This window comes from Balaenoptera ricei, chromosome 7 (genome assembly GCF_028023285.1).
Source record: "Balaenoptera ricei isolate mBalRic1 chromosome 7, mBalRic1.hap2, whole genome shotgun sequence".
Lineage (NCBI taxonomy): Eukaryota > Metazoa > Chordata > Mammalia > Artiodactyla > Balaenopteridae > Balaenoptera > Balaenoptera ricei.
In genome coordinates, this window is record NC_082645.1 from 90,321,159 (window position 1) to 90,346,111 (window position 24,953).

At 39.2% G+C, this 24,953-nt stretch overlaps 1 protein-coding gene across 1 annotated transcript in view; it reads left to right on the forward strand.

Annotated features, from left to right (window-relative positions):
* Positions 1 to 24,953, forward strand: part of PARD3B (par-3 family cell polarity regulator beta) — a 1,037,929-nt gene that overhangs the window by 28,849 nt on the left and 984,127 nt on the right. The window lies entirely within an intron of this gene.

A 24,953-nucleotide genomic window follows, 5' to 3' on the forward strand; every position in this document is an offset into this window, starting at 1 on the left:
GGCTCTATAAGAAAGCTGTGATCTTGTCAAACCTGTAATAACAATTTGTGTGACATGTAAAATGAATCCATTCCATGGAGAGGAGTTGGAGGAATAGAAATCATAAATTTGGGAGCAAAAATGTCTTTTGTTAAAGTATATTTTTAAATTGCAGTACTCTTGTGGAAAACAGATGACATTTCTATCAGAAGAATTGCAAATTTAAGCAGACCAGTTATTCTGCTTTGAAAAGCGTATTTCCTTTGCTAAATATCAGATTGTATATTATAGTTATGAGTCCCTAATTCTAATAAAATGCAAGCCAGTAGTTGTATCCTAGTACATTTTGTCAAACCGTGAACCATTAAGGACTTTATACATGAGAAGTCTAACCTATTTTAAACCAATTAGTTTAATTAGGAGACAGGTTTGGAGGAACTGGAGATTGCCTGCTGTTAGTTCTCTGAGCTCTGTGGTTGTAGGATGGTGTACTCTGCTCTAACGCACGTCTGCTTTTCCAAGGTCATCTAATCTCCTAAAAGGGGTTTTAGATATTGAGTTGCATTTATAAGTAAATTGTGTCCTGTTTTTCTACCTTCTTTTGTTTTATTCCACAGTCATTAAAGCCTTGCTGTGTTCTTGTTATGTGTTGATAAATGCTTTGTAATTACTATACAACGAACATGTTGAACTTGAATGGTTATATGGATTTTCATTAAAAAAAAAAAACAACCCTTCTCACTAAAGAAAGACAAAGTGGTAGGGAAAAATGAAAACTCTGGCAGAAAAGCGTAGAAAACAGGAACTAGATATGATGGGAGGGTTGGGGTGGGTTCTAGGTCTAACAGCCCATGTCTTGAGTATTTACTATCTTCCAGATGCTGTGTAAGGGCTTTATATGGATTCATCCACTAAATCACCACAGGAACTCTGAGATTGACATTATTTGTATTCCCATTTTAAGGATGCAAAAACTGAGGCACAAAAAGGTTAGTTATCTTGTCCAAGGTTACACAGCTACTAAGTTGGAGATGAATTTGAATCTAGGCAATCTGATTGCAGCCTACAAAGGTATTGATGGGAGAAGTACCTTGGAATTGCAACCACCCAAGTTCCAATCCTACTTGCTACTTCCCAAGTCTGTGATTGTGGGTAAAGCTATCTAACCCATCTGAGACTGTTTCTGAGATTTGTTAGAGGGTGTAATAATACTTACAGTATGGCGTTGTTGAGAGGCAATGCACATGAATGGTTTGGCATGTAGAAGGAGCTCAGTGAACGTGGCCTTCTCTCCTTTTGGTTTTCTATCCTGGGGAAGTGGAGGTGGTAGCTTGCTTGCAGCCTTGACTTACCCTGTATGTCCTGGAGGTCTGAGACCCTTCCTAGAACTCTTAGAGCCCCGCACAGAGTGCTTAAACACAACTAGAAACTTTCTGCGGTTTCCTCCTCTCTACTCTTTGGTCATTCCAAAGAGAAGTTTTATTTCTATAAATTCATGTCCACCTAGTTACACTTTGCTGAGTAGAAGACTGCCCTTGCAGTGGTCTGTCTGCTTCCATGTGAACACAGCTGGACAAGTGTGCTTTCCTGGGAGAATGAAGGAATTCTCCCTGGCCCCCTTGACTTTTTTTTTTCTTAAGGGAATATATATGTTTACTTCTTTTTACCTTTGACTTCTTTCTTTGGGTTAGTTTTTCCTCAACTCTTAAGAAAGTGGGAAAAGAAGTGTCGGGGAGAAAAAATTCGCTTCTACCATCTTACGGTGTTTGGCTAGGCCTAAGAATTAAACTGCCGTAAGACAGATTAACGTGAGAAAAACGTACAAGTTTTATTAAATTTTTACATGTACATGGGAGCCCTCACAAGACAATGAAAACCCAAAGAATGACCAGAGCAGAAAGTTTTTATGCCTTCTAGACAGAAAAACAATAAATTTGTGAAAAATTGATAAGACCAAGGGGTTTGGGCTTGGGGCAGTAAATGTGGAGGTGACTAGGTAGATAAGGGTTAGTTCAGCAAGGTTTGTTTGCCAGATTTCTCTTGGCTCCAGTTCCTCATCTCTGGAAATAGTATGTCTTCTTTTCTCTCCGTACAGGGAGGGCACCTTTATGTGGGAGTTTTCTCTTCTGCTTTCAGAAATAAAAAGGAGGGTCAGAGTGCCCTAATTACACCTGCTATTTCTCAAGTGTATTTAACTCAAAATACTGAATATGCCAGAGCTGCATATTTTGGGGTGATATGCTCAGAACTCCTTCACCAGTTTGAGTGAAAATAGATTGTAGTATCTTTTTTGATTTTTTTTGCTTATTATTCTTATTTCCCCCAAGGGTCCTAAGAGTAAGAGGTGATACCCGACCTCAAGGTTTCTCTTCCGCAGCATGGGTAGTATATTGAGATTAGTTTACGAACTTGAGAGCTTGAGCCAGGCTTGGATTATGGGGACGCTCCTCCCCATCCCACCCCTCCCACTCTCTGCTCTCCTGATCCCTCCGCTAGCCAAGTCCCTGCCTGTACTTGGTTGTGGAGGGAAGGTTTTTATACAGCTGGAAAGAAACATTTAACAGGAGCCTCTGCATATCCGTATACATGCCATATGCTTCACTAAATGCAACAGAGCGTGTACCAGTGATATGCTTTCTAATGTGTGGTCCAAGGACCACCTGCACGAGAATCCTTTGGGGTATTTATTAAAGAAAGAGATTTGTGGCCTACCCCAGATCCCCTACATCAGAATCACAGTGTCGTTATTTGTGGTTTTAAAATATGCTTTTCATGTGTTGAGCACATTTCTCTTTGAGGAAAGGCAGCAATGCAAACTTATCTCATCGTTCAACCGTGTTCGGGTCTTGGCACACATTTTCAGGGCTAATTTTCTCTCACCGTGGCTTGTCACTACCAGTGAGGGCCTGTTTGCCAGCGTTTCAGTGAGCTCATTGGTGAGCAGAGCTGGGCGTGGTTGGAGAGGGTGCCAGGGAGACCAGAAGATAGGGGAGGTGAGGCCTGTGGAGTGAGGCAGGGCAGGAGCCAGGAATACGTACGTAGTTTATGGAATGAGATTCAAGGCAGAGGTGGGCTGTCCTCAGGGGAGTAGAATTTAGCTATCTTAGGGAGCAGAGGAGGGAAATGAGATTCACACAGGCAGAAGGCAGAAGCAACAGGAGGCTCCAAAGGGAAGAGCCTGGAGGTGGGGATATGGGGCAGGACCTTGGCCAAGGGACCTTTGGAACTAATTAATCTCAGGTCTTTTCCTCAAGGTGTTTATGATGACTTGCCAGTCTAGCTCCTAGGGATTTTTGTTAGACAATTGAATAATTAAACTTGGAGTATACTGCATTACATGGGATCAAGTATACATATGGTTTACAAGTGAAGGGTAAAATTGAAGATAGCTAGTTAAGAGCATAGTAAAAATATTGATACTAAGAACAAGCTGAAATTTTTGAAAATGTGCAGTTCTTACTCTAATCCTGCTATCTTAGAATATTCTAGAAAACAGAGGAGACATGAGCACACATTCCCGCTTACTAGTGTGGTTGTTCCCAAACTTTGCCGTACGTTGGAACCACCTGGGGAATGTTTTAAAAAATACTGTTGCTTGGTTCCTGCCCCCAGACATTCCGACTGAATTGGTATGAGGTATGATCTAGACTTTGGGATTTTAAATCTCTCTAGTCCCTCATTTTTAGGTGGGGAAATTCAGGTCTAGAGAGAGTGAATTTTTCCAAGGTCATATGGGTTTAAGAGCAGAGACAGCATGAAATACACAAAAGTCTCCTGACTCTTAGCCCAGGGTCCAGAAACCACTACAGGCCTTACAAAGGGAATTTAAAACGGGGCATTGTCAACACAGATGATGCAAGAGTCCAGGAGTCAAACTGGTGACGGTGAGGCAACTCAGAGACCAGCAACAGCAGGCAGCGGCGACATCACCCCTGGGGCTGGAGAAGCGATGGAAGCAGGTGGTGTTTCTGGACCCCAGATGCCACAGCAATGTTAGAGGGAGCTAGATCCCCGGTGGGTTGGGAGGCCGCCTGGAAGGAGCTGAGGCTCGTAGAGGGTGCTGGAGATACACCGGAAGCAGAGAGGCCAAAAGGAGAAATATCTTCCCTTCTCTGCTCTTTGACCAAGCTCTCTAGCCTCACGCCGGCACTTCCTATGGGCCAAACCAGTTGGGAAGTGTGGTTCGCTCCAGAGTAGAAGAACGGAATGACCCTGAGAACAAACCAGCAGGTGACCAGGACTGTGGTCTTGCTAACGGGCTCAGGTCCCGTGTTCTAGCAGATCTCTGTTTGGATGATGGTCTCATAAAGTAGGGCCTTATGGGAGTTTCTCAGTAAATTAAAGGTAAAGGTAAATTTTATTTTGGAGGAATAAGCATATTAAAGCTGATAATTTCTTATATGCATTTTCTTAAGTGGTGTGATTGAAAGGCTTAATACAGGTGTGCACTTTTACACTACTGTTCTGCTTTTCAATTCAGGTGCATATCTCTTTCCCATTCAACATGTTTACATTTTTGCAGCCTTTATATTTAAAATATGTATCGGTTTAAAAAGACCCATTGGGGGCTTCCCTGGTGGTGCAGTGGTTGGGAGTCTGCCTGCCAATGCAGGGGACACGGGTTCGAGCCCTGGTCTGGGAAGATCCCACATGCCGCGGAGCGACTAGGCCCGTGAGCCACAACTACTGAGCCTGCGCGTCTGGAGCCTGTGCTCCGCAACAAGAGAGGCCGCGATAGTGAGAGGCCTGCGCACCGCGATGAAGAGTGGCTCCCGCTTGCCACAACTAGAGAAAGCCCTCGCACAGAAACGAAGACCCAACACAGCCAAAAATAAAATAAATAAATAATTAAAAAAAAAAAAAAAAAAAAAAAAAAAGACCCATTGGCAATCTTATCTGCACTAAATCTTAAACACTTGTTTCTTTGAGAGCTAGTTACTTTATAGATATATCACTAAAGCTTGATGATTCCATATATGTATATGACATGACAGACTTTGTTTTACTGTACCATTTAAAGGCATTTTTAAAGAAAAATGGAATTATAGTACACTGCATTTTATTTGTTCTGCCTGATGGGCCAGGTACTTTGCATCCAGCGGAGCTAAGCCCTGGTCCTGCTGTTCTAACAGTAGCTCCCCTGTAGAGCGCAGCATTCTTTAGACTTGGGTAATGAGTCTGATGTCATAAAGGGAGCTTTATTAAAATAAATACAATACCATATTTCCTTTCTAATGGCACTCTGATTAATTCTGTCGTAAATGCATACCTGACGCTCTTGTAATCAATAGAGGTAGCAAAGGGGCTTCAGCTAGTGACACCGCGGGCGACAAGGGTGTTTTCAAGAGCGTGTTCCTACCGTGACATGTGTCAGTGTTTGGTATTTCCATAGGTTGTGATCTGAAGACCTGTGTCTATTTTAACCTATCTCACTGAACTGCTGTGAGAGTAATTACTTAGGCTTGCCCCTGTTTCGAGGATGACGGTACTTAAAACACTAGAAATAAAATGGTTCCTCAAGGCTACCAGCAAGGGAGCCGCAAGAGTCAGGGTTAGAATTGGTTCCTAATTTCTGGCATTTTGCTTGACTTGTCAATTACAGATCCTAGCAATGTGTTCTGACTTTATTTTTCTTCAGAATTAATCTGTGGTTAATGAAAGGCCTGGAATTTATGACTTCCATTCATCGCCTTCTTTTCAACAGGTCCCCAAGGAAGGTTTACCAGGGAGGCAGCTCATGGCTCATCTATTATTCTTCAGCTAATTGGACTGTTTTTAGTGTTTGGGAGATTTTATATGTTAAGATAGTTCATGAATTCTTAATAGTAAATATTAAATATAATAAATCTCAAACTTTAAACATTTTGTATCATTTAACCAAATTTTAAAAATACACGTGACCATCGCTGATAAATATGGCATGTTCTTGTGATTATTTTACCTCTGTTGTCTCTTCTGAACAGAAATAAGGGTCTAGCGGATGTAACAGTTTCTTCCCAATGTATACAGGGGTGCTGGGTAATGGCACAAAACCAAATCCTTCAGACTGTATTCTGTAAGTGCAATATAAAAATGAAATACAAGCATTTAATTTTAGGAAGCTAGTGACTCTTCATGTCCTGTAAAATTGTGTGTGTGTAATTTTTCTAAACACTGAGAGGTATGCCAGTGGTGTTGTAGAGGATATGCCAGTAAGATAGAGGAGACATAACTTATATGGAAAAGCCAGAAAGCTCATTATAAGAGAGATGTTTATAGTATAAATCTTATCTTTTACAGGACATAAGGAAGAAAAACTATTTTATGATGGTTAATTCTTCTCAGATAACTGCATTATTTAAAACAGAGAGAATCTTTAAAAAAAAATTGAATTTTCTTTTTTCCATCTACCTTAATTACTTTTAGGGGGCTTTTATTCATTGTAGGCAATGCATTGTCTACAGATAAATGGAATTGTTGATAGATATTTTCACTTTGGAGCTCTCCTGTAATCGAAATGTGAAGATATTTGGATGGCTTTATGAGGACATTTAAATACAAGAAGTAGCTTTTTATGTTTTGAATTGAAAGCAAAGAAAGCCACTTCACTGATGCTAAATTCATTTTGTAAAGCTCCGAATTACTAAAATTAAGTTCATTCAGCTCAAACATAATCAATAGTTTTCTGTTAGGCTCTGAGGGAGAAGCGCAGACCCTGGGTCATCTCAGTTGGTTTTTTATTTGCTCATATGCCTTTCATAATACTCTGAGGGAGGGGATACATTAGAATTATTGTGGCTTTGATTGAAGTAGGAAAAACACATTGTAACAAGTCATGGTATCTGACTTTAGACCTCAAACCAACTGCTTCTCACGTTGCTGTGTAGACTTCAGTGAATTGGGCCTAGGTTCTCTTGGCCACATCAGATTTAGAATTCTTTCATGCAGAACAAGCTAACAGTATGTGGGAGTGACAGGAATCCATTTATCATACATGTAATGAGAGCAAGCTGGCCTATATTAACACAATGTTTTTTTTTAATATTGAGGTTGCTGAAGCTTCTGGAGTGAAGCAGGTAACCTGTGTATTTAACTCAAGGGTGGAATCGCAAGAACTCCTTTTAGGAAAGGGCCTCACCATTATTTAGTGCTGGATATTTTACTTTGGTTCCTGCAGAAACTTTCATCCCCTAGTATGTGAAATGCAAATATCTCCACAGGGCTTTTGGTTTCTTTTATGGTTTTCAAAGGTACTACATCATTATATTTGGTAATATCATTTACTTTACATAATTGTTCCTAATCTTTATTTTTAGCTTAAATCTTATTGTAGAATACTTCAGGGAAAGGTGATTTTCTTTTTATATTTGTAATACATCACTTAAGATGGATTCCTGAGTTTAGTTTAAAAATAAACACATTTCAGTAAAAGTTTTATTCTCCTCTTTCCCCAAATGAAGAACAGTCCCTGGAGAAAGTTTTTTTTTTTTTTTTTTAACTAGAATCATAACATCTAAAATTAGAAATTATCATCAGTCCCCCTTCGATGCAGAGGTCTTTAAGCTCTGGTTTCCAGAGGATACAGAGCTGAGGCACTTTACTTCAATCTAAAAATCCTCTGTTCCTTCAACATCCCTCCTAAAGTATGGGATGGTTTCCAGATGGCTCATGGCCTTAGTTTTCTCTCTCAAGCTCTTTTGCATGCCTATTAAAAACAACAACAACAACAAACTTAGCAGATATAATTAAAATTTTAATATGTTAAGACCAGATGAGTATTTATGAAGCCTCATCATGAGTGCTTAGGGAAGACCCATGCAAGTGAGACCCGTGGTGGCTTCGGACAGGACTCTCTGCCCTCAAGGGGTTGCATATAGTTGGGATGACAGCACATTTTCATGCGGTATAATTAGGGCAGAATATAAGAGATAATGTCATTAGGTCATTTGGTGGCAAAACCTATGTTAAAATATAAATACAGGAAGCAGAGTGATTGGGAGATGTCCATAGGAAAGGAGGGGACAGAGCTCAACCCTGACAGATAGGTGGGGAGCAGAGGCTTTGATGTGGGGATAGATATTGGAGCAGATTTGCAAGGAGACTGATGTGATTGAACAATGTTCATGTTGGAGGGTAGTAGTAATAAGATAGAATAGAGAAAATAGGACCAAGAGCCAAGAGGCCTCAAATGCCACTGTGCTGCCGTTGAACTTGACATTGAAGTTACTATGAGCCAGTATAGGCCTTCTAGCATTGGTGTGACTGAATGAAGGCAGTGTTTTTATTCAGGATTCATCTGTTTAGGTTGTTTAAGAGTACCCTGCAATGGGAAAAGAATAGAAGACCAGTTATAGCTATTGCTCAGGGTTCTTGACCCTGAGCACATGTTTGATTGAACCAGAGGGGTCCAGCTCAGGATGGATGGATCAGAAAGGAGAAAATTAAGGTAAGAAGAATGTAAAGGATTGTTGGAAATAGTCTGTGTCAGAGAATTTGGACCTCAGATGACAATGATTTTTGAGGTAGGTGGCAAGGGAAATGCCATTGACAAAATGGGGGTATTAGGAAGGGAATTATTTTGTTTCATATTTCAGAGGTGAAATATAGAAATTTATTAGCTGTGTGCTCTTGGATCAATCAACTTGTTTATATTAGATTCTTCATGGAGAAAATAGGCATGTGATCTACCTAGCCTTAAGATTATGGTGAGGACCAAATGAAGTGTGAGAGAGAGGAATACGATAGTCAAAACAAAACAAAAAGAACTGAAAGTTTTTTACAAGTGCAAGATCATAGTAATTTTAAAGGAAGTGGAGTGGTAGGAAATAGGGGAATGGGTCTGATATGAAATATGAGGTGAAGGTGTGATTATCCAACTATCTGGTAATTTGGTTGCAAGGATGGGTAGGGGCCTCCAGCTCCATCTTCTGCCCTTTGGCCAGAATCATCCTTCTAAACACTAACCTGGTCATTTCCTACTCCAAAATGTTTCCTACTCTAGTTTCTCCTTGTCCACAGCATGAAATGCTGAAACTTCCCTGAGCAAGGCCTAAAGGCCCTTCACATTCTGGCCCCAAAATACTTTTAAAAAATCACATGCTGAACATTATATAAAAGCCCACCATATGGCAGGCACTGAGCTGAATTCTTGCGATACGGAGGTGAGGAGGCACTGTCTCTACCATCAGGGAGCTCACTGTCTAGTGGGAGGTGCAGGTTAGTAAGTGGGTGATACAACCCGATAGATAGGGGGCTGTAGAAAGGGAAGCAGAGGAACACCTACTGCAGATATCCTTTCTGGGGATAGAAAGGAGTTCAATATCAGGGAGGGCTTCCTGGAGGAGGCACCTGAGCTGACTTTTTGCGTAAGAGCAGGAGTCAGCCAGGGGAAGAAATGAGGGGTGTGTGGGTGGAGGAGGGTGTTTCAGAGGGTGTGAAGGGATTAAACATCTCTGTTGAATCCCATCACCCAGTTACTGTTTCACATAAAACCTTTAGCCATGCTTAGTTACCCTTGGCCATTTCTCAAACATGGGGAAAAAGGGAGTTAGGGTGGGGGAATGGTCCTGGACCATGGAGGGGGAGGGAAGACTAAGACCAGGACTCCTCCGCACGGGTGTCCTACGGCAACCATATCACTTAGTATTCAGGCTGAGGTGCTGTGGGGAGTAAAAGGGGTGCTGTTAATAATTATGCCCGGATCACAGGTGTAAACTGGGGCTGTCCTAGGTGTATCAGGATGTTTGGTTGCCCTAGTCAGAGAACTTTCTTCTGCTGTGGTCCCACCGTCATAGCAAGGCTGCTCCTGGCTCTAAGTTGGCTCGTGAGCTGTCCCTGCACCCTCTCCCTGTAGGACTGCTCTTTGGAATGAGCCCAAGATCTAGTTCTGCAGAACAGCCTCCTTAGGGAGAAGAATGAGGGGTATGGACTGGGTGTGGAGCTGAGATAAGAACCCTCCCCTGCTCAGGAAAGGCAGCAGCATTCTGGCTGGGTGAGTGGTGGTATGGCAAGCCTGGTGGGCAGCAAACCCAACATGGTCCCTAGTTTCAACAGTAAAGATTGGGCCCCATGGACTAATTGGGGGGGGGAAAGGGCAGGGACTTGATTCTTGAAGATCTGAACCCTCGTTTCTAGTCTGCCGTTGATCAGCTGCTATCCTGGGCAGTCTCTTCCCCTCCGTCTTTCCCTGTGACTGTGAAGAGTGCATGAGAAAGTGGTGAGAACCGGTCAGGTGGATGCTTTCGTTCATGGATGCTTTTGTGCATTCTTGTTGACAGTGGGTGGTGATGCTGATGATCAGTCCAGAGTCCTTGCCTTGCTCGCTCCTGGGTGTGTGGATGGTGAGATTCAGACCTTCATGACTGGGGCAGGGAGAAGGGAGCTGGCCACATGCCTTGAGGGCCTCCCTGTCTGTGGCTGCTCTGGTAGCAAGAGAAGAAGGCATTGCTCATGGCCAGAAGATGATAACGGTCTGTCTCCAGGAAAGTGTAGCTTATAGTTACCAGAACTTCCTCTTAGAAAGACTGTGACTCAGCCTCTTAAATAAACTGTCCAAGTCTGTGATCGTCTGTGTGTGTTGAAATAACCTCTCATTACAGTAGAATGGGTCAAAATATCTGCCCTTTAGTTCTTAGGAAGGACTGAATCGCCATTCTTTCCTCCCTGCAACTGAGTACTGAGTGACAATAACAAGGATGAACATCTGTTTGCAAATTATATATATGATAGAAAATAGGGTTTTGTTTTAAAGATCGGCAGTAAAATTCTTGTCTGTATTGTGGTTTTCTTCAGCATTTTGCAGTAAATTTATTATCTCCAGTGGGGGTTCAATAACTTAAATGGGGAAAAATTGCAATTTTAATAATAAGCACAGGTTGATTGCTTACTTTGTCTTTTGTATTAAAATGAATGTTGCAATTACTATGTATTAATATCCAGTAAAACTGTGTTCCTTTTTCTTTGGTACAAAAAAATGTTGCTTCTAAGCAAGCAGACACAATTTATCTGGGTAAATAAAATAATTCTCAGTGTGCATGTATATGTTCACTATGAAGCCATCTTTCAGAATGTACCAAATGGAAAGAGAGGGATGCTGATTGTCTTTTATTGTGGAGCTGACAGAATGTTTATTAATGGCCATGGATTTGAAATGAGCATCTTACTAAATGGAAGTCTTGGGCCAACCTCTGACCCTTTTGTCTTAAAGGTTTGAGAACAGATAATATGAAAGAATACCAGCTTTTTCCCAGATGGCTGCATGCCTGATGTTCCTTTATGTTTAGCTGTCATTCAAATATGAATGCCCAGTGATTATAAGTGTCTCTTTCTCTTTTCTGGACTGAAATGAAACCTTTTATGCATTGTGTGCTAAAACAGATTAACTGTTTGGCTCATCAGTAGGGAAATTAGAACAATAGCTGCCATCTTAGTGGTATAGTAAAAGAATGTCCTTTGGGGTTTAGGGGCTAAGGTTCACAAGCAAGTGCATCCAAGTGTCAGGGCTTGGGAAAGATGGGCGAGTTATAAAAATAATTCTCCTGAATTTTAATTTTATAACTGCTTCTGAATGAAAGTAGTAGTATCTTTTAGAAGCAAGCAGGATTTAGATAGAATTTCCCAAACTTTTACACAGTTTTTAGTTGCTCCATCATTAATTTCTTGGAGTACTACTGTGCAAGATGAATTTAAAATGATGTGTTCATATGTAATGACATGTGTTTTATCATGAAGGCATAATGCAAAATTACTGTATAATGTTTTCCTACCTTTTAGTGTGCTAAAGTTGTCTTTAAAAAAAAAAAAATATATATATATATTTGATAAGATACCCATAATGGATAATTTCAATATCATTTTTTCTACTAATACTAGCAATTTTGTGATCTGAAAACCAAGTAAAGGTGGATGGTTATCATTTACATATGGCTGAAATGCAGACCCGTCTGGAGGGCAAGGGTGCATCTGATGACCCCTAAGTGACCTCTGCTGTAGAGGCCATGTAGGAGATGGCTGGAGGCCAAGGGTCTGAGGGGACTAGCTACATCCATTTTAGGAAGGTAGACTACTTTGAAAAATGCTGGGCTGTCTTGCATTCTCAGCAGTGAGTAGAAAGGTGGCTCTCATTTTCCCTGGAAATCCATGAAATGAGTTAAGTACAGTATTTTTATGACCTAGTGGAAGAGAAAGAGCATGTCTGATCCATTTATTCAACTCTTATTTAAAACGATTATTTTTGTAATAAAAGGTGTGTTTTTGTTGTTGTTGTTCTTCTTCATGGGAAAACCTGCCATGAAAATCTGTTGTTTTAGATGACAGTTGTGTTTTCTAAAACACCCAATGATGAAAGTAAGCTTAAATAGAAGAATCAGCTATTCCGCTTTTGTTAACTTGTCTTTGTAGAATGTTCTTGATTTTTTTTTTTAAAGGTTTTTTTTTTTTTTTAAATTAATTAATTAATTTATTTTTGGCTGTGTGGGGTCTTCGTTTCTGTGCGAGGGCTTTCTCTAGTTGCGGCGAGCGGGGGCTACTCTTCATCGCGGTGCGCGGGCCTCTCACTGTTGTGACCTCTCTTGTTGCGGAGCACAGGCTCCAGACACGCAGGCTCAGTAGTTGTGGCTCACGGGCCTAGTTCCTCCGCAGCATGTGGGATCTTCCCAGACCAGGGCTCGAACCCGTGTCCCCTGCATTAGCAGGCAGATTCTTAACCACTGCGCCACCAGGGAAGCCCTTTTTTTTGTTTTTTACATAACTTTTTTCATGATTTATGCCCCGTTTATTATTTTATGACAGCTTTGTTGAGAAATAATTTACATATTATAAAAGTCACTCATTTAAACTGTATAATTCAGTGACTTTTAGTATATTCAGAGTTGTGCATCTGTTGCCACAATCAATTTTAGAATATGTTAATTACTTCCCAAAGAAACCCCATTCCCCTTAGCTGTCATCCTCATATTTCCTCAACCACTGGCGACCCCTAGTCTGCTTTCTGTCTCTGAACGTTTGCCTCTTCTGGATATTTCACGTGATTGGTATTATGCAGTCAATATGTGGTCTTTTGTGATTAGTTCATTTCACTTTGTATAACGTTTTCAAGGTTCCTCCATGCTATGGCATGTATCAGTAGGCAGTCCTTTCTGTGGCCAAATAATATTCTATTAGATAGATATACTACCATTTGTTTATCGATCATCTGTTGAGTGGCATTTAGGTTGCTTCCACTGTATTTGTATTTTTGGTAATTTATGCAGATTTCTTTTTGTCTTTCAGTGAATATTTATCTTGCACATGGTGTGGCCCCTATTAGGTTTTAATAGGTTGAAAAGCTTTGGATGTTACATGCAAGATTGTGGTGATTGCTAAAAGAGTATTATAGAGTCATGGGCTGCTATATCAGGTCTTGCACAAAATCCAACAAAATGCCAGGGACAGTGAAAATCTAAGAACCCTCGATCTAGATTGAGGCTCCCCAACATGGGAGAAATGCTTATGTTTAGCAGAAGAGTGTGTATATGAGAGGGTGGTGGTGGAACACTGCAGATGGGCTACCGTGTCTTACACCATCCTCCACGGCAGCATATTGCATCCAGCATGCAGTTGGCATCAAGCAGTGCTTGTGTGAATGCTTATGTACAAGCCCTCACCAATTTACTGTCTTCAAAATGGCAAATTTTCCAATAGTCTGCAGGCTCCCAGTTCTCCCAAGATATTTAAGTTGGAGGGGAGGGTACTGATCTAAGACTGTTATATTGATAGTGATGATCATCCCAGTGCACTCAGGAGTTTGTAAATATTTTTATTTGGCTTCCTTTAATTCTTCTAGGTGAATACTGAGTAGAGCAGGGAGTGATCTCATTTGCCAGAAAATTTAGGAATCAGAAATGACTTGGACTCACTTCTACTAACCAGCAAGGTCAAACTTGACCCCAGGTCTTACAACTTGTATTTGTTCTCAAATATCCTTCTGCTTATACACGTCTACCTTCTGCCTTTATCTCCCTTATCTCATCTCCCTTTTGCTAACCATGACCAGGACACTCTGCAACTTTAGTGGTGGCGTCTGTGTTTTAGTGTGAAAATGATCTTACTGAAAACTTTCAGTAGGGAACTCAACAATACTGTTTTGACTGCTCTGTCCTAAGTACCAATATTCATAGTGATTATGGCACTCTAGATGTCACAGAGTGGTCCCATCATAGTTGCTCCCTGAAACAAAAGTCCAGAACTGCATATTTGAAAATGAGTCTAAGATTGAGGAACTTAGGTAAAGCAGATATTGGGTTAAAAGGATTTTGTGAGCTTATCCTCATTAAAACACGGGGGTGAGATCAAATGCTAAGGCCAGAAGACTTAGGACTCTGCACACCTCACTGAATCATTGGTTTGCTCTTTCACTCATTACCAAGTCTTCCTGTGCATTTCAGTAAAGATAGCATCTATTTATAATAGCATCTCTCTAACATCATGAGAAATAGACAATTCATAGTCCTCTATAGCATTTACCAATACACATCCTCACAATAATAGCAAAGGATTAAGATGGTCATCACTCAAAGTGGATGTGAAAGGAATTCAAAGAAGGTGATAATAGTGACCATGTCTGGAGAGGTTGCTGTGTTTAGGGATGGGCTAAGGCCTTCACAGATTTAATCCTTACAACCATCCTTTGGGTAGGTACTCTTATCTCCATCTTACAGGTGAACAAGCAAGCAGTAAGTTATTTTGCCCAACATCAAGTCTAACCAGTGGTGGAGACACACTGTACCCAGGCCATGGAACTCCAGAGCATGTGCTTTGGGTCCCAATGCTGAACTGCTGCCTGCAGCACTTGAATTCCTAATCACCCTTTTCCCATCGCCACTGAGTTCTGTGAATGTGCTTTCAAAATGACAGTAACATTTTTCTTTCTTTTTTTTAGATAGCTCTATTGGTGGTTATTTTATTCCCGGACCTATAAAAGTAATGCATACTTACTGGAGGAAAATGTCAGAAAATACTTTATAAAGAAGAAAATAAAAAATACTTGAAACCCTGCAATGTAAACAGCACAGAATTAAAGAAAGAGGGACACTTCAGCTATGATGTTGTCTGTGAGGCGGTTTGACCAGGTGCCTTCGTGAATTTTCTTTCATCATCACTGTGCAAAAATCTGAATGTTGCCTGCAGCGACCTGGCTAGAGAAATGTCTGCTCCTTAGGGTCATGAGTCTACCTTACAGACAGGACTTGCTCTAAGAATTTTCTGGAGTTGTTTGCAAGTTTGCTCTTTGTTTCACAGGGTGCTCAGATGCTGCATCAGTTCAGAAAATCCTGTTTGACCCTTGGTGTACCTGAATTATACCTTAGGGACATGGAAGTTTCTTTATTTCTGTAGGCAAATGCACTCAGAAGGTCTGCTTGAGATGCCAGGAAGAAAGACATCACCTCCTTCTACAATCTCCAAAGGAGAGCAAAGGCTAGTTTGCCCCCATCTCATCCCATGCCCCTCTGCTACTGACAGTGGAAACTCTCCTCTTTCTAAATCTTTGATGTGGAGCCCATGGTGAGGCCAAGCATTGAACAGATGAAAAACTGAGATGGAGTCTGAGGGTTTTGGCAAGGATGGGCACCACAGGTCATAGCGTGTTTAAGACTGTGGTTAATGGTATTGCTTCTACCTCCACATTCCCCAGTTGCTGGTGAGATTACTGCCTGTGTTGGTGGAATATTGGCAGTGTGGGGAAGAGGGGAGCATGGGAGGAAGAAGTTGGGTGAGAAGAAAGAAACAGTTTACAGAAGAATATCAAGTATTATTGATGCTTATTAAGAGGTGGGACATTTATATATTTTATCCACTTGACAGTAGTCATTTTGTAAGGCCTTTTTTTATCATTTTGGGACTGTGGAAGGTGTTTCAGAGAGTCAAGTGTCTTTGTGTAAAGATATGGATAAAATAAGGGTATATTTCACAAGTTGCATGTGATCTTGCTTTGTCTCATGTTTTGTCATAATCAGAAGCCTGGTCAAAACGGAGACTCAGAATTTTGTTTTTAAGGGAAACGAGAGAATGCTGTGCTACTGGGCTCAATTTGAATTCTCTAGTGAAACAAAGAAACAGGATTTTATTCATTCATTCAGCAAACTTTTTCTTTTTGAACAACTGATTATTTGCAGGTGCTACGCTAGACGCTGTGAGCAGGACATATGCTCTGCTGTCGCGGAGCTCTGTGACTACTGGATGTAAAGACAATGAAATAAAAACAATACAGCACCACAGTGAGTCTTGTGATGGTTTTTTTCGACAATGGATTTCATAAATAATTACATTTAGTATTATGAAATCATGAAACACAGGAATATAATGTCCTCGATTTTTATTGTGTAATAACCATTGTTTCCTTTTTTTTTTTTTTTTTTTAAATTTTTTAATTTATTATTTATTTATTATTTTTATTTTTGGCTGTGTTGGGTCTTCGTTTCTGTGCGAGGGCTTTCTCTAGTTGCGGCGAGTGGGGGCCACTCTTCATCGCGGTGCGCGGGCCTCTCATTATCGCGGCCTCTCTTGTTGTGGAGCACAGACTCCAGATGCGCAGGCTCAGTAGTTGTGGCTCACAGGCCCAGCTGCTCCGCGGCATGTGGGATCTTCCCAGACCAGGGCTCGAACCCGTGTCCCCTGCATTGGCAGGCAGATTCTCAACCACTGCGCCACCAGGGAAGCCCCCTTCTTTTTTTAATTAAAAAAATCTTTATTGTGAAAAATTTCCAGCTTATACATAGATCGTGAGCCTCTCACCCCTATGTGTCCATCACCCAGCTCCTAAAATCATCAACCACTCCCCAATCCAGCCCCATCTTTTATTCTTTTTCTATTTTGTTCCTACTTGTTTTTCCTTTCTAGAGATGCTGGGCATCTTGGAGTAGGGCTTCCTGTGTGATAATGGAGCCTCACTGAACATTATCTTCCAAGTCACTTCTTGTGTCATTTTATTTTGCCAGTCCCGAAACAGAATGCATGGCACTGGCTATTTTTTAAGTTGTTTAGCAAACAGACCATAAAATGCTTATTTGATTTCCATGTTCAAGGATGAATACTGCTGTTAATAAACGGGCACCTTTTGCTGACTTTAGAAGTTTAGAGGTTTGTCTGCCTGGTGGAAAAGTATGTGGAATGGTGGTTGGAGAAAACCTTTAGCCGATACAAAAACATAGAACACCCTCCAAATAATCTTTCAACTAAGCTCAGCTTAGCAAGAAAAATAATTGCAGAGAACATCTGTATTTGTGGTTTATATTTATATATGTGTAAAGGCAGCAACTTCAGCCTTTTAAGGAATTAAGCTGGCTGGAGAATTGGGTGTGGGAAGTTAACCTGCCTAATTCGTTGGCTCCGTTTTCGTGGCACTCATGGTCTGTGGTGAGGACACCACTCCGTAGCACCGTGTGGTGCTTCCACAACTCATTTCTGAGAATGGAATTATTTTTCTCACGTGGCAGGGGCTGAGGCAGGTTTTTTTTTTTTTCCGGTAGAGATCTGAACCATTGATAAAGCCTCACTAATACATATGGTGCCTTTGTGGATGCTGTTTGTTTGCTGCTGAGTGTTCCCCTGAAAATACTTCTCTCCAGGCACGGTATTGGGAATTGTGAGCAACCAGTACAAGTAATGTCAATTTAGCCGTAGAACGTGGAGAGAAGGCAGTTGTTTGCATAGGATTATACTGCTAACATGTGCGAATGTGCTTTGCAAACTCACTTCAGTTCTTAAACATGTCAGTTAGAGACACGGGGGAACAGGCGATATTGACCCTCTTCTACTCTTGAGTAAACAGTCTTAGGTGGGCCAGTAAGTGGTGAGCTGGGACCAGGACCCATCTTCTCTGTCGTCCGCATACCTGCTGGCTGTCTGTCCCAAGGCACTTGGCACTTGGTACTTGTTTGAATGAATGAGAGGGATGAGTGGAAATATTCTCAATCAGCTTTTTTTTTTTTTTTTTTCCCAGAGTGTGCTTTATAGAGCCTTAGTATTAGGAGGAAATCTTTGGAAGAGAGTTTCATGGACAAATAAATTGGGAAATGTCAGCCTCTGGTAGAGTCACTGAGGGTTTGTCTTGTGACAGAAATCATTTTCCTTTTGATTAATCCAGTGTGTAAAACCATATGATTGTGGTGCCTTCCTATCATAGCACATCTATTAATGTCTCACAGAATTACTGTTATGTATAGGAGCCTGTGGAAATACAGCTCCAAATGAATAGCCTTCTAGAGTATCTGACATTTACCAGTTAAGACCACCAAATTAAAAAGTAAGCTCAGGTCTTGGCCCTCTGCTTTTGGCTTATATTCATTCCTTTAGTTCTCATGTTGAAATTCAACTATCATCTCTGTCTTGATGATTTGTACTTTACAGTTTCTACCCCTACTTATTTCCTGGGTTATTCTTCTTTTTGTGCATTAAAATAAACTTTTTCTTATAAGAATAATACAAGTTTAAGTTGGAAAATTCAAAAATATAGATAGGTAAAGCATAATCTTACTTAAAATCCCATTATCTGAGATAACTGTAACTTATTTATATGTTGTAAGTATCCTTTAGAGCTCAGACTATAGAGGTCAGTCGCCTTGGTTCAAATCCCAGCTCTTCCACTTACTGGCTGTGTAATTTTGGATAAGTTATTTAGCTTTCTGCCTCAAGTTCCTTATCTCTAATATGGTGATAATGATAGGGTCCATATAAGGGAGTTGTTATGAGGATTCAATGAATTAATATTTGTAAAATGCTTAGAACAGTACCTGGCGCATAGACTTTATATAAGAGCTAAATTAAAGAAATATGTGTATGTATTATATATGTGTATATATGTGTGCATATACAATATTACATTGTATGCACACGTCACAAATTATTTACGCAGCACACCATGTTGGATATTTAGGTTGTTATAGATTTTTCACAATGATGAACAGCTCTGTCGTGAACTCCTGTCCCTCAGAGTTTTTGAGTATCCATCATTTTTCCTTAGGTTAATTTCTTTTTTTTTTTTTTTTTGCTCAAAATGATTTTTAATTTAGTGTTTATGTTTAACAACATTATAGATGCACATAACTCAAAACAGTCAAATTGTGTTATACGATTTGTTTGAAAACCTTCATTCTTCTTTTTTCATCCCCTCCCTCTCCCCCTCCCCTGCCTCCGTCCTCCTCCTCCAATACTTTTTATTTCCCTTTCTACACAGACAACTACCCTTAACTCTACTAAATGATTTGTAGGGCCTGGTATTTACCTCCTTGTCTCTAAATAACATGTTTATATTCTTCTTCTCTCTCTCTCTCTTTCTTTCCTCCCAATTTTAGGAATCATCTTTTGATTTTAACTACAGAAGATGAGAATTTAGTTTTTCACACACACTTTCCACCCCCTGCTATATTCATCCATATTTCCCATCTTTCTCTCTTTTAAATAGAGTTATATTGTTATTTTGGTCAGATTAATGTTCTTTGTTTATGTAATACAATTACATAATACATAATGTACTGTGCATAATAAAATATATTCCATACAAGTTATATGGAACTAACCAGATAGTATATGATGTGTACTTTTCTTTCCTATGTAAGTCTTGTTTCCCTTTGCCATCCTTTTGGTATTTCTTGTATTTTTCTGTAGATACCAGTTTTTATTTGTACTCGGTTTATTTCCTCATTTTGACAAAGCATTTCTTCCGTTTGCTGTCTGTACATGGATGCAAGGTAGACAAATAGTCTGACACTTTGAATGTCTGAATATGTCTTTACGTTACCCCCAAATTTAGTCAATGTTTTTCTTGGGAATGGATTTCCACGATGGGAATCATTTTTTTTCTGCAGAACTTTTAATGTATTAATTTATTATTTTCCCCAGTGTTCTTGCTAGAAAGTCCAGTGTCATTCTGATCCTTGGTCCTTGATATTTGTTTTTTCCTCTCTGGAAACTTGTAGGATCATCTTTTTTTCCAGGCCCAATGTTCTATAATTGCACCATGATGTACCTGGGGGTACAGCTATTTTTGTCCATTGGACTGGGTACTCAGAGGGCCATTCAATCAGGAAACTCATGCTCTTTAGTTCTGGACAATTTTCTTAAATTATTTGATTGCTGACTTCATCTCATCCATATTCTTTCATTCTGGAACTTTTATTATTTGGAATGAATTCTCTAATTTGGACCTTAGGTTAATTTCTTAAATTGGAACTACTGGATCAATGGATGTGTATGTTTTTAGAACTTTGGTAGTCTTTCTACAGAACTTGGTAAGAGATCACATCAGTGCTGCTCATAGCTGTGTTTGAGACTGCTATATCTTTTTTCATTTTTGTCAATACGGAGGGTAAAACATTTTCCCATTTAAAAAAAAAACTGTACTAAGGAAGTTAATTTCTGCCATATGGGTGGATTGGCCACTTGTGTTTCCCTTTGGTTGTGGCTATTTATAGTTTGAAAGAAAAAAAAAATGGACAGAGGACAATTTTTTTTTTCTTTTGTGAGAACCTTTTCAATATTAAGGATTTTAATACCTTGTCATTTGTTGTAAATATCCCCTGCATCCTTTCTCCCTTTTCTCTTAATCTCTTTTCCTAATTCTCCCATTTCTTCACTTCATTGCCTGAATCCAGACTTCTGTGCCTTTTTTTTCCTAGTCTAACCTCTAGTATAACTTAAGTGAACACTTATAAAATACCACCATTAACACTCACTTCATAATATCTTAAAAAAAGGTGTCTACAAAGATGAAATATCAGTTGTTGAAGGGCATAGGACAAATTTTAATGAAATTTGTCTAGAGAAGAAATGTCTTTGAATTCCTTTTCTGTCCCAGAACTGAAATGATAAGGTTTCAGTTTTTAAAAGTAACATCTCATTCATATTTCATGCTTTTGTGATGTTGACCAGTACTTTATTGGCCTCTTTCTACCATTTTATTTGCAAAATGAGTTATATGGAAAGTGAAACTCATAGTATTAAGTGATTTTTATGTAGATTTACTGAGCTAGACGGTTGAATCTTTTTGTCCAATTGTTTAGTTTAAAATAATTTTTTTTTCCCCTTAATAAAACTGTTAATGATGAACTTGAGGTTTTTGTTTGTCACCCTACTGGATAAGAGTGGAGTGGAGAGATTTCTTTCAAGGACTGATCTTTAAGCACATTTCCTGGATATAGACCTTAAGACCTTTATTTTATAATAATGGAAGTAAAATATTTGATGCATTGAATCTTCTCATGCGTATAACCTCGTTTTCTACTCCATTTATTTGATAATTGTTTCATCATTTCAAATTCAATTTGTAATAGCAATGAACACTCTTTAATATTTTTCTAATAAGGATTAGTTGGAGAGGTTAATATGGTCAGACATGTAAAGAAGCCCAGAGCCATCTTAATGAGTGTCAGGTAATTAACCTACACGAATAGATTAAAGAAATCAAGCAGGCACACTGATGGGCTTTCCTTTCAAGTTCAAATTTAAACATCATCTGTGCAGTGGTTAGGTCTTACACATTAGATGGTGATTGCTATATTGTTTTTTAATATATAAAAAACTTAATTGTGAAAGCTTATTAGAATTCCTCATCAAATTTGATTAATTGAAGAATGATTATGAGATGTGATACGAATTTTGAATTCTTATATGTAAATTGTATTTTTTTTAAAAATAGGCTCCCCCAAATGAGTTTCTTCATGAATCGGGAACCAGTGCTTAAATATGTAGATCTCCTGTTTCAAGAAGATAATGTAAAACTTAAGCAGTTCATGAACTGCTTAATTTAGGCCTAAGAAACTTGGTGTAAGTGATTGTCACTGATACACTACAAATGCGATTGTTCAAATTGAGATGAAAATCTGTCTATTCCAGTGGTCACTGTAGGATTAGAAGACAAGTTCTGGAAGTAATCCTGAAGGCAAGACTTCACCTTCTAAATTATTCAAACAGATGACATTTATCTTCTTCTTAAGGAATTGTAGAAATTTATGGAAATTTCTCATTTGTTTAGCTAATTACAATAAAGTTGATATAAACTGTGTTTTTCTGGCCCTACTGAAGGTGGTGTGCAATTGGTTGCTATCCTTTCTTTTATAATGATGGCAATTTTAGACCTGGAAGAGGTGAAAACCACAGATCATTGACTTTGATCCGCTTGTTGAGGGGAGTTATTTCTGGTCGAGGGTAAGTAGCACCCTCTTGGAGAAAGACAAAATCTGGGTTTGTATTTCAACTCTGCACTTGCCTTCAGGCCCAATATTCTGTTTTGTACAATTGGGACACAGACTCCATCACATGGGGATGATACATGAGATACTGCTTGTGAAACACTGTAAATCTGCTAAGTAATATAGATAGCAGATGCTTCATTGTTTGCTTTCTAGGTGAAGCTTTTCTTGTCACTCTTAAGTATGTCTCCTCCAAGCTAAATGTACTACTTTCATTCAACTTAGTTTTCAATCATTTAATTCTCTTTTGCTACAAATCCTGCCCAAGAATTTTCTTAAATAGTAGCACAAAGAAACAGTGAAAATCTGACTGGTATTAAGTTCACGGGAAGGTAGAATGTTATCATCAGTTCTATTCATACCATGTCTAATCTGTCATTAGTAAAATGTCCATTTAGGTCAGAATGTTGGGTTTTAATACACATTGTGGCCTGTTTGTGTTTCATTGTCACGGATTATATGGCCAACTCTTACCTACATCTCTCTGGTGAGAGTCCTGTTTTCAAAAGGAGACCAAATCAAATCAAGCCATTTTAGATTCTTGTGTGAGCAGCTCTGTGCTGATCGTGGGTGTGGGTGGGTGAGATAAAAAGATAAAAAACACATGAAACACTTAAACTTCTGAGTCTGGTTAGAAGATGATATATTACATAAAAGTCAGAAGTTGATACAAGTGTCTTGCAAACACTCATTTGGTCATTTGAATTTTTATAGAATATGTTCTATTTCCCCAGCTATACTGGGGATGCAAGGAGCTGTCTTTACCACTTTGTATTGCTGTATTGACCAACACAGATGTTTCCTCTTAGCAGATGCTCAATAAATATTTTGAATCAAGCTGTAGAAGAGGATAATTATAAATCCTTCTATTTTTAGAAAAACAGTTTGTACATAGATATTACCGATGCTAGGTTAATAGCATCCTCTGAAACTCTGAGAGCAAATTTACTTCTCTAAATTACATAGCCACATGCTCACTTATTTATCTTTTAAAGTGGTCAATACGAGAGCCTTCTTGCTCAGCATAGGAATAAGGAAGTATAGATGGAATAGTCTTAAGTCAGAAAAGTTGAAAATGCTGATCCTTATAACTCGAGGCATCTAAGTTAATTTTCTTCTATGCCTTTATAATTCCTATTTTATTAAATTTGCCGTCTGTCAACTTTGAGAATTGTCTTAATTTTTCTGGATCTGAATTTCTAATAGCACGTTTTGTATTAAAAAGAGTATTTTAGCTCTCGTTGCAGTAACTTGTAGGTCTTGATTAATTCACCAGCATTACTTCAGGAATCCTCATAAAAAGTGTTTCAGTGGTTATTGTTTGTTAATTTCTCTACTGGGGCAAATTAAGTGCCGAGAAGTAAAGTAATCCACAAAGTCTGTGTGAACTGTTTGGATCCCTGAAGACCATCAGGGACAGATAAAGAAAACATTGAAAATTTACCCTCCCAACTTCAGTATTATTTTTCTTTAGATCAGACCACAGGACATTTTTCACTGTTCTATTAATCATGTGTAACAAAAATGTAGAAACTTAATGCCTGTTAACTACATCCTGATAAAAACTTTGCTTTATAGACTGCACTTGATTAACTCCTGCCACAAGTGCATTTGGCTAATTCCAAAAGGGCCTCTGCACAGAAAGAACGTGAAGCATGCAGTGCAAACCCAACAGGTGTTTGGAAAAACACCTCCAAGTTCGAGTAGCGCTTCACATTGGTATGAAAGATCTTTGTTCATTTACTGGCTTAGCTTTCTCTGTAGGAGACAGCCTCATGTCTTGCTAGGATGATTCCACCTGGGCTCAAGCTTAAGTGAGTCTATCTGGCTCATCCAGCCTCCTCTTTGGTGAACCTTTGGGTGATTTCCTTTCACCGGACCCACTACTACCTGGTTCATAGTCAGTACTATTTGCTGGGTGAATAATAAATATTTATTGAAGAGTACTGGGTCATTTCCATTCACACTTGAATAACATTTGATGATGAGTCTGAGAAGACAGCTGCTAAGATGATTATATTTATCATTAATGACCTCGTTTTCTAATCTGTGTATATTAACAGTGTTCAGAGAGAACGTTTGTTTTGTAGAAAGTAGCCTACAATCTTGTGCCTTTGACATCCTGAGTGCTTTTTCTCACCATTGAGCATTGGACAAGGGCAATGCTTTGTTACAAAAGGAGTGGGGGTTATTTTGATTTTTTCATATAAACTCAAGTATTAATACTTTTTAGATTCTATTCTGGAATTCTTTGTATTAGGAACAAAGTTTTAATATTAGCTCAGTAAGAGAATACAATGTGTGAGGCAGTGAGTGGCCTAGTGCATAAGCTAAGCTTTTTTAAAGTTAAATTTTCCCTTTAAAAGCTGTTTGACATCCAGTCTTTCCAAAAGATGTTTTAAAAGCAGAAATATAAATTTGCTCTTGAAAGTCATATGCGTTATACCACTTTGTGAAACATGCTTAGAGAGTCAAGATGTACTTTATATATTTAAAATAACATTTGACCAAAATAATATACATATGCAAGTAATTTTAGCTATTTTGGAAGGGGAGAAATTGTAATTCTTTCTCATCTATTTTACTCAAACGGAGATCATCCCTGCAGTTTGGGGAAATCAAGCCAAACCTTTCTTTCTCTTCTTTTCCTAGGAAAAGTGAGTAATTCTTCTCCTAGGCAAGTTTTTTTTTAATCCCTTTTTTTTTGCTCCTAAAGCAATACAATATTAATGGTTAACTGTGAACCAGCGGCTCGCGATCCTAGCTGCAGAT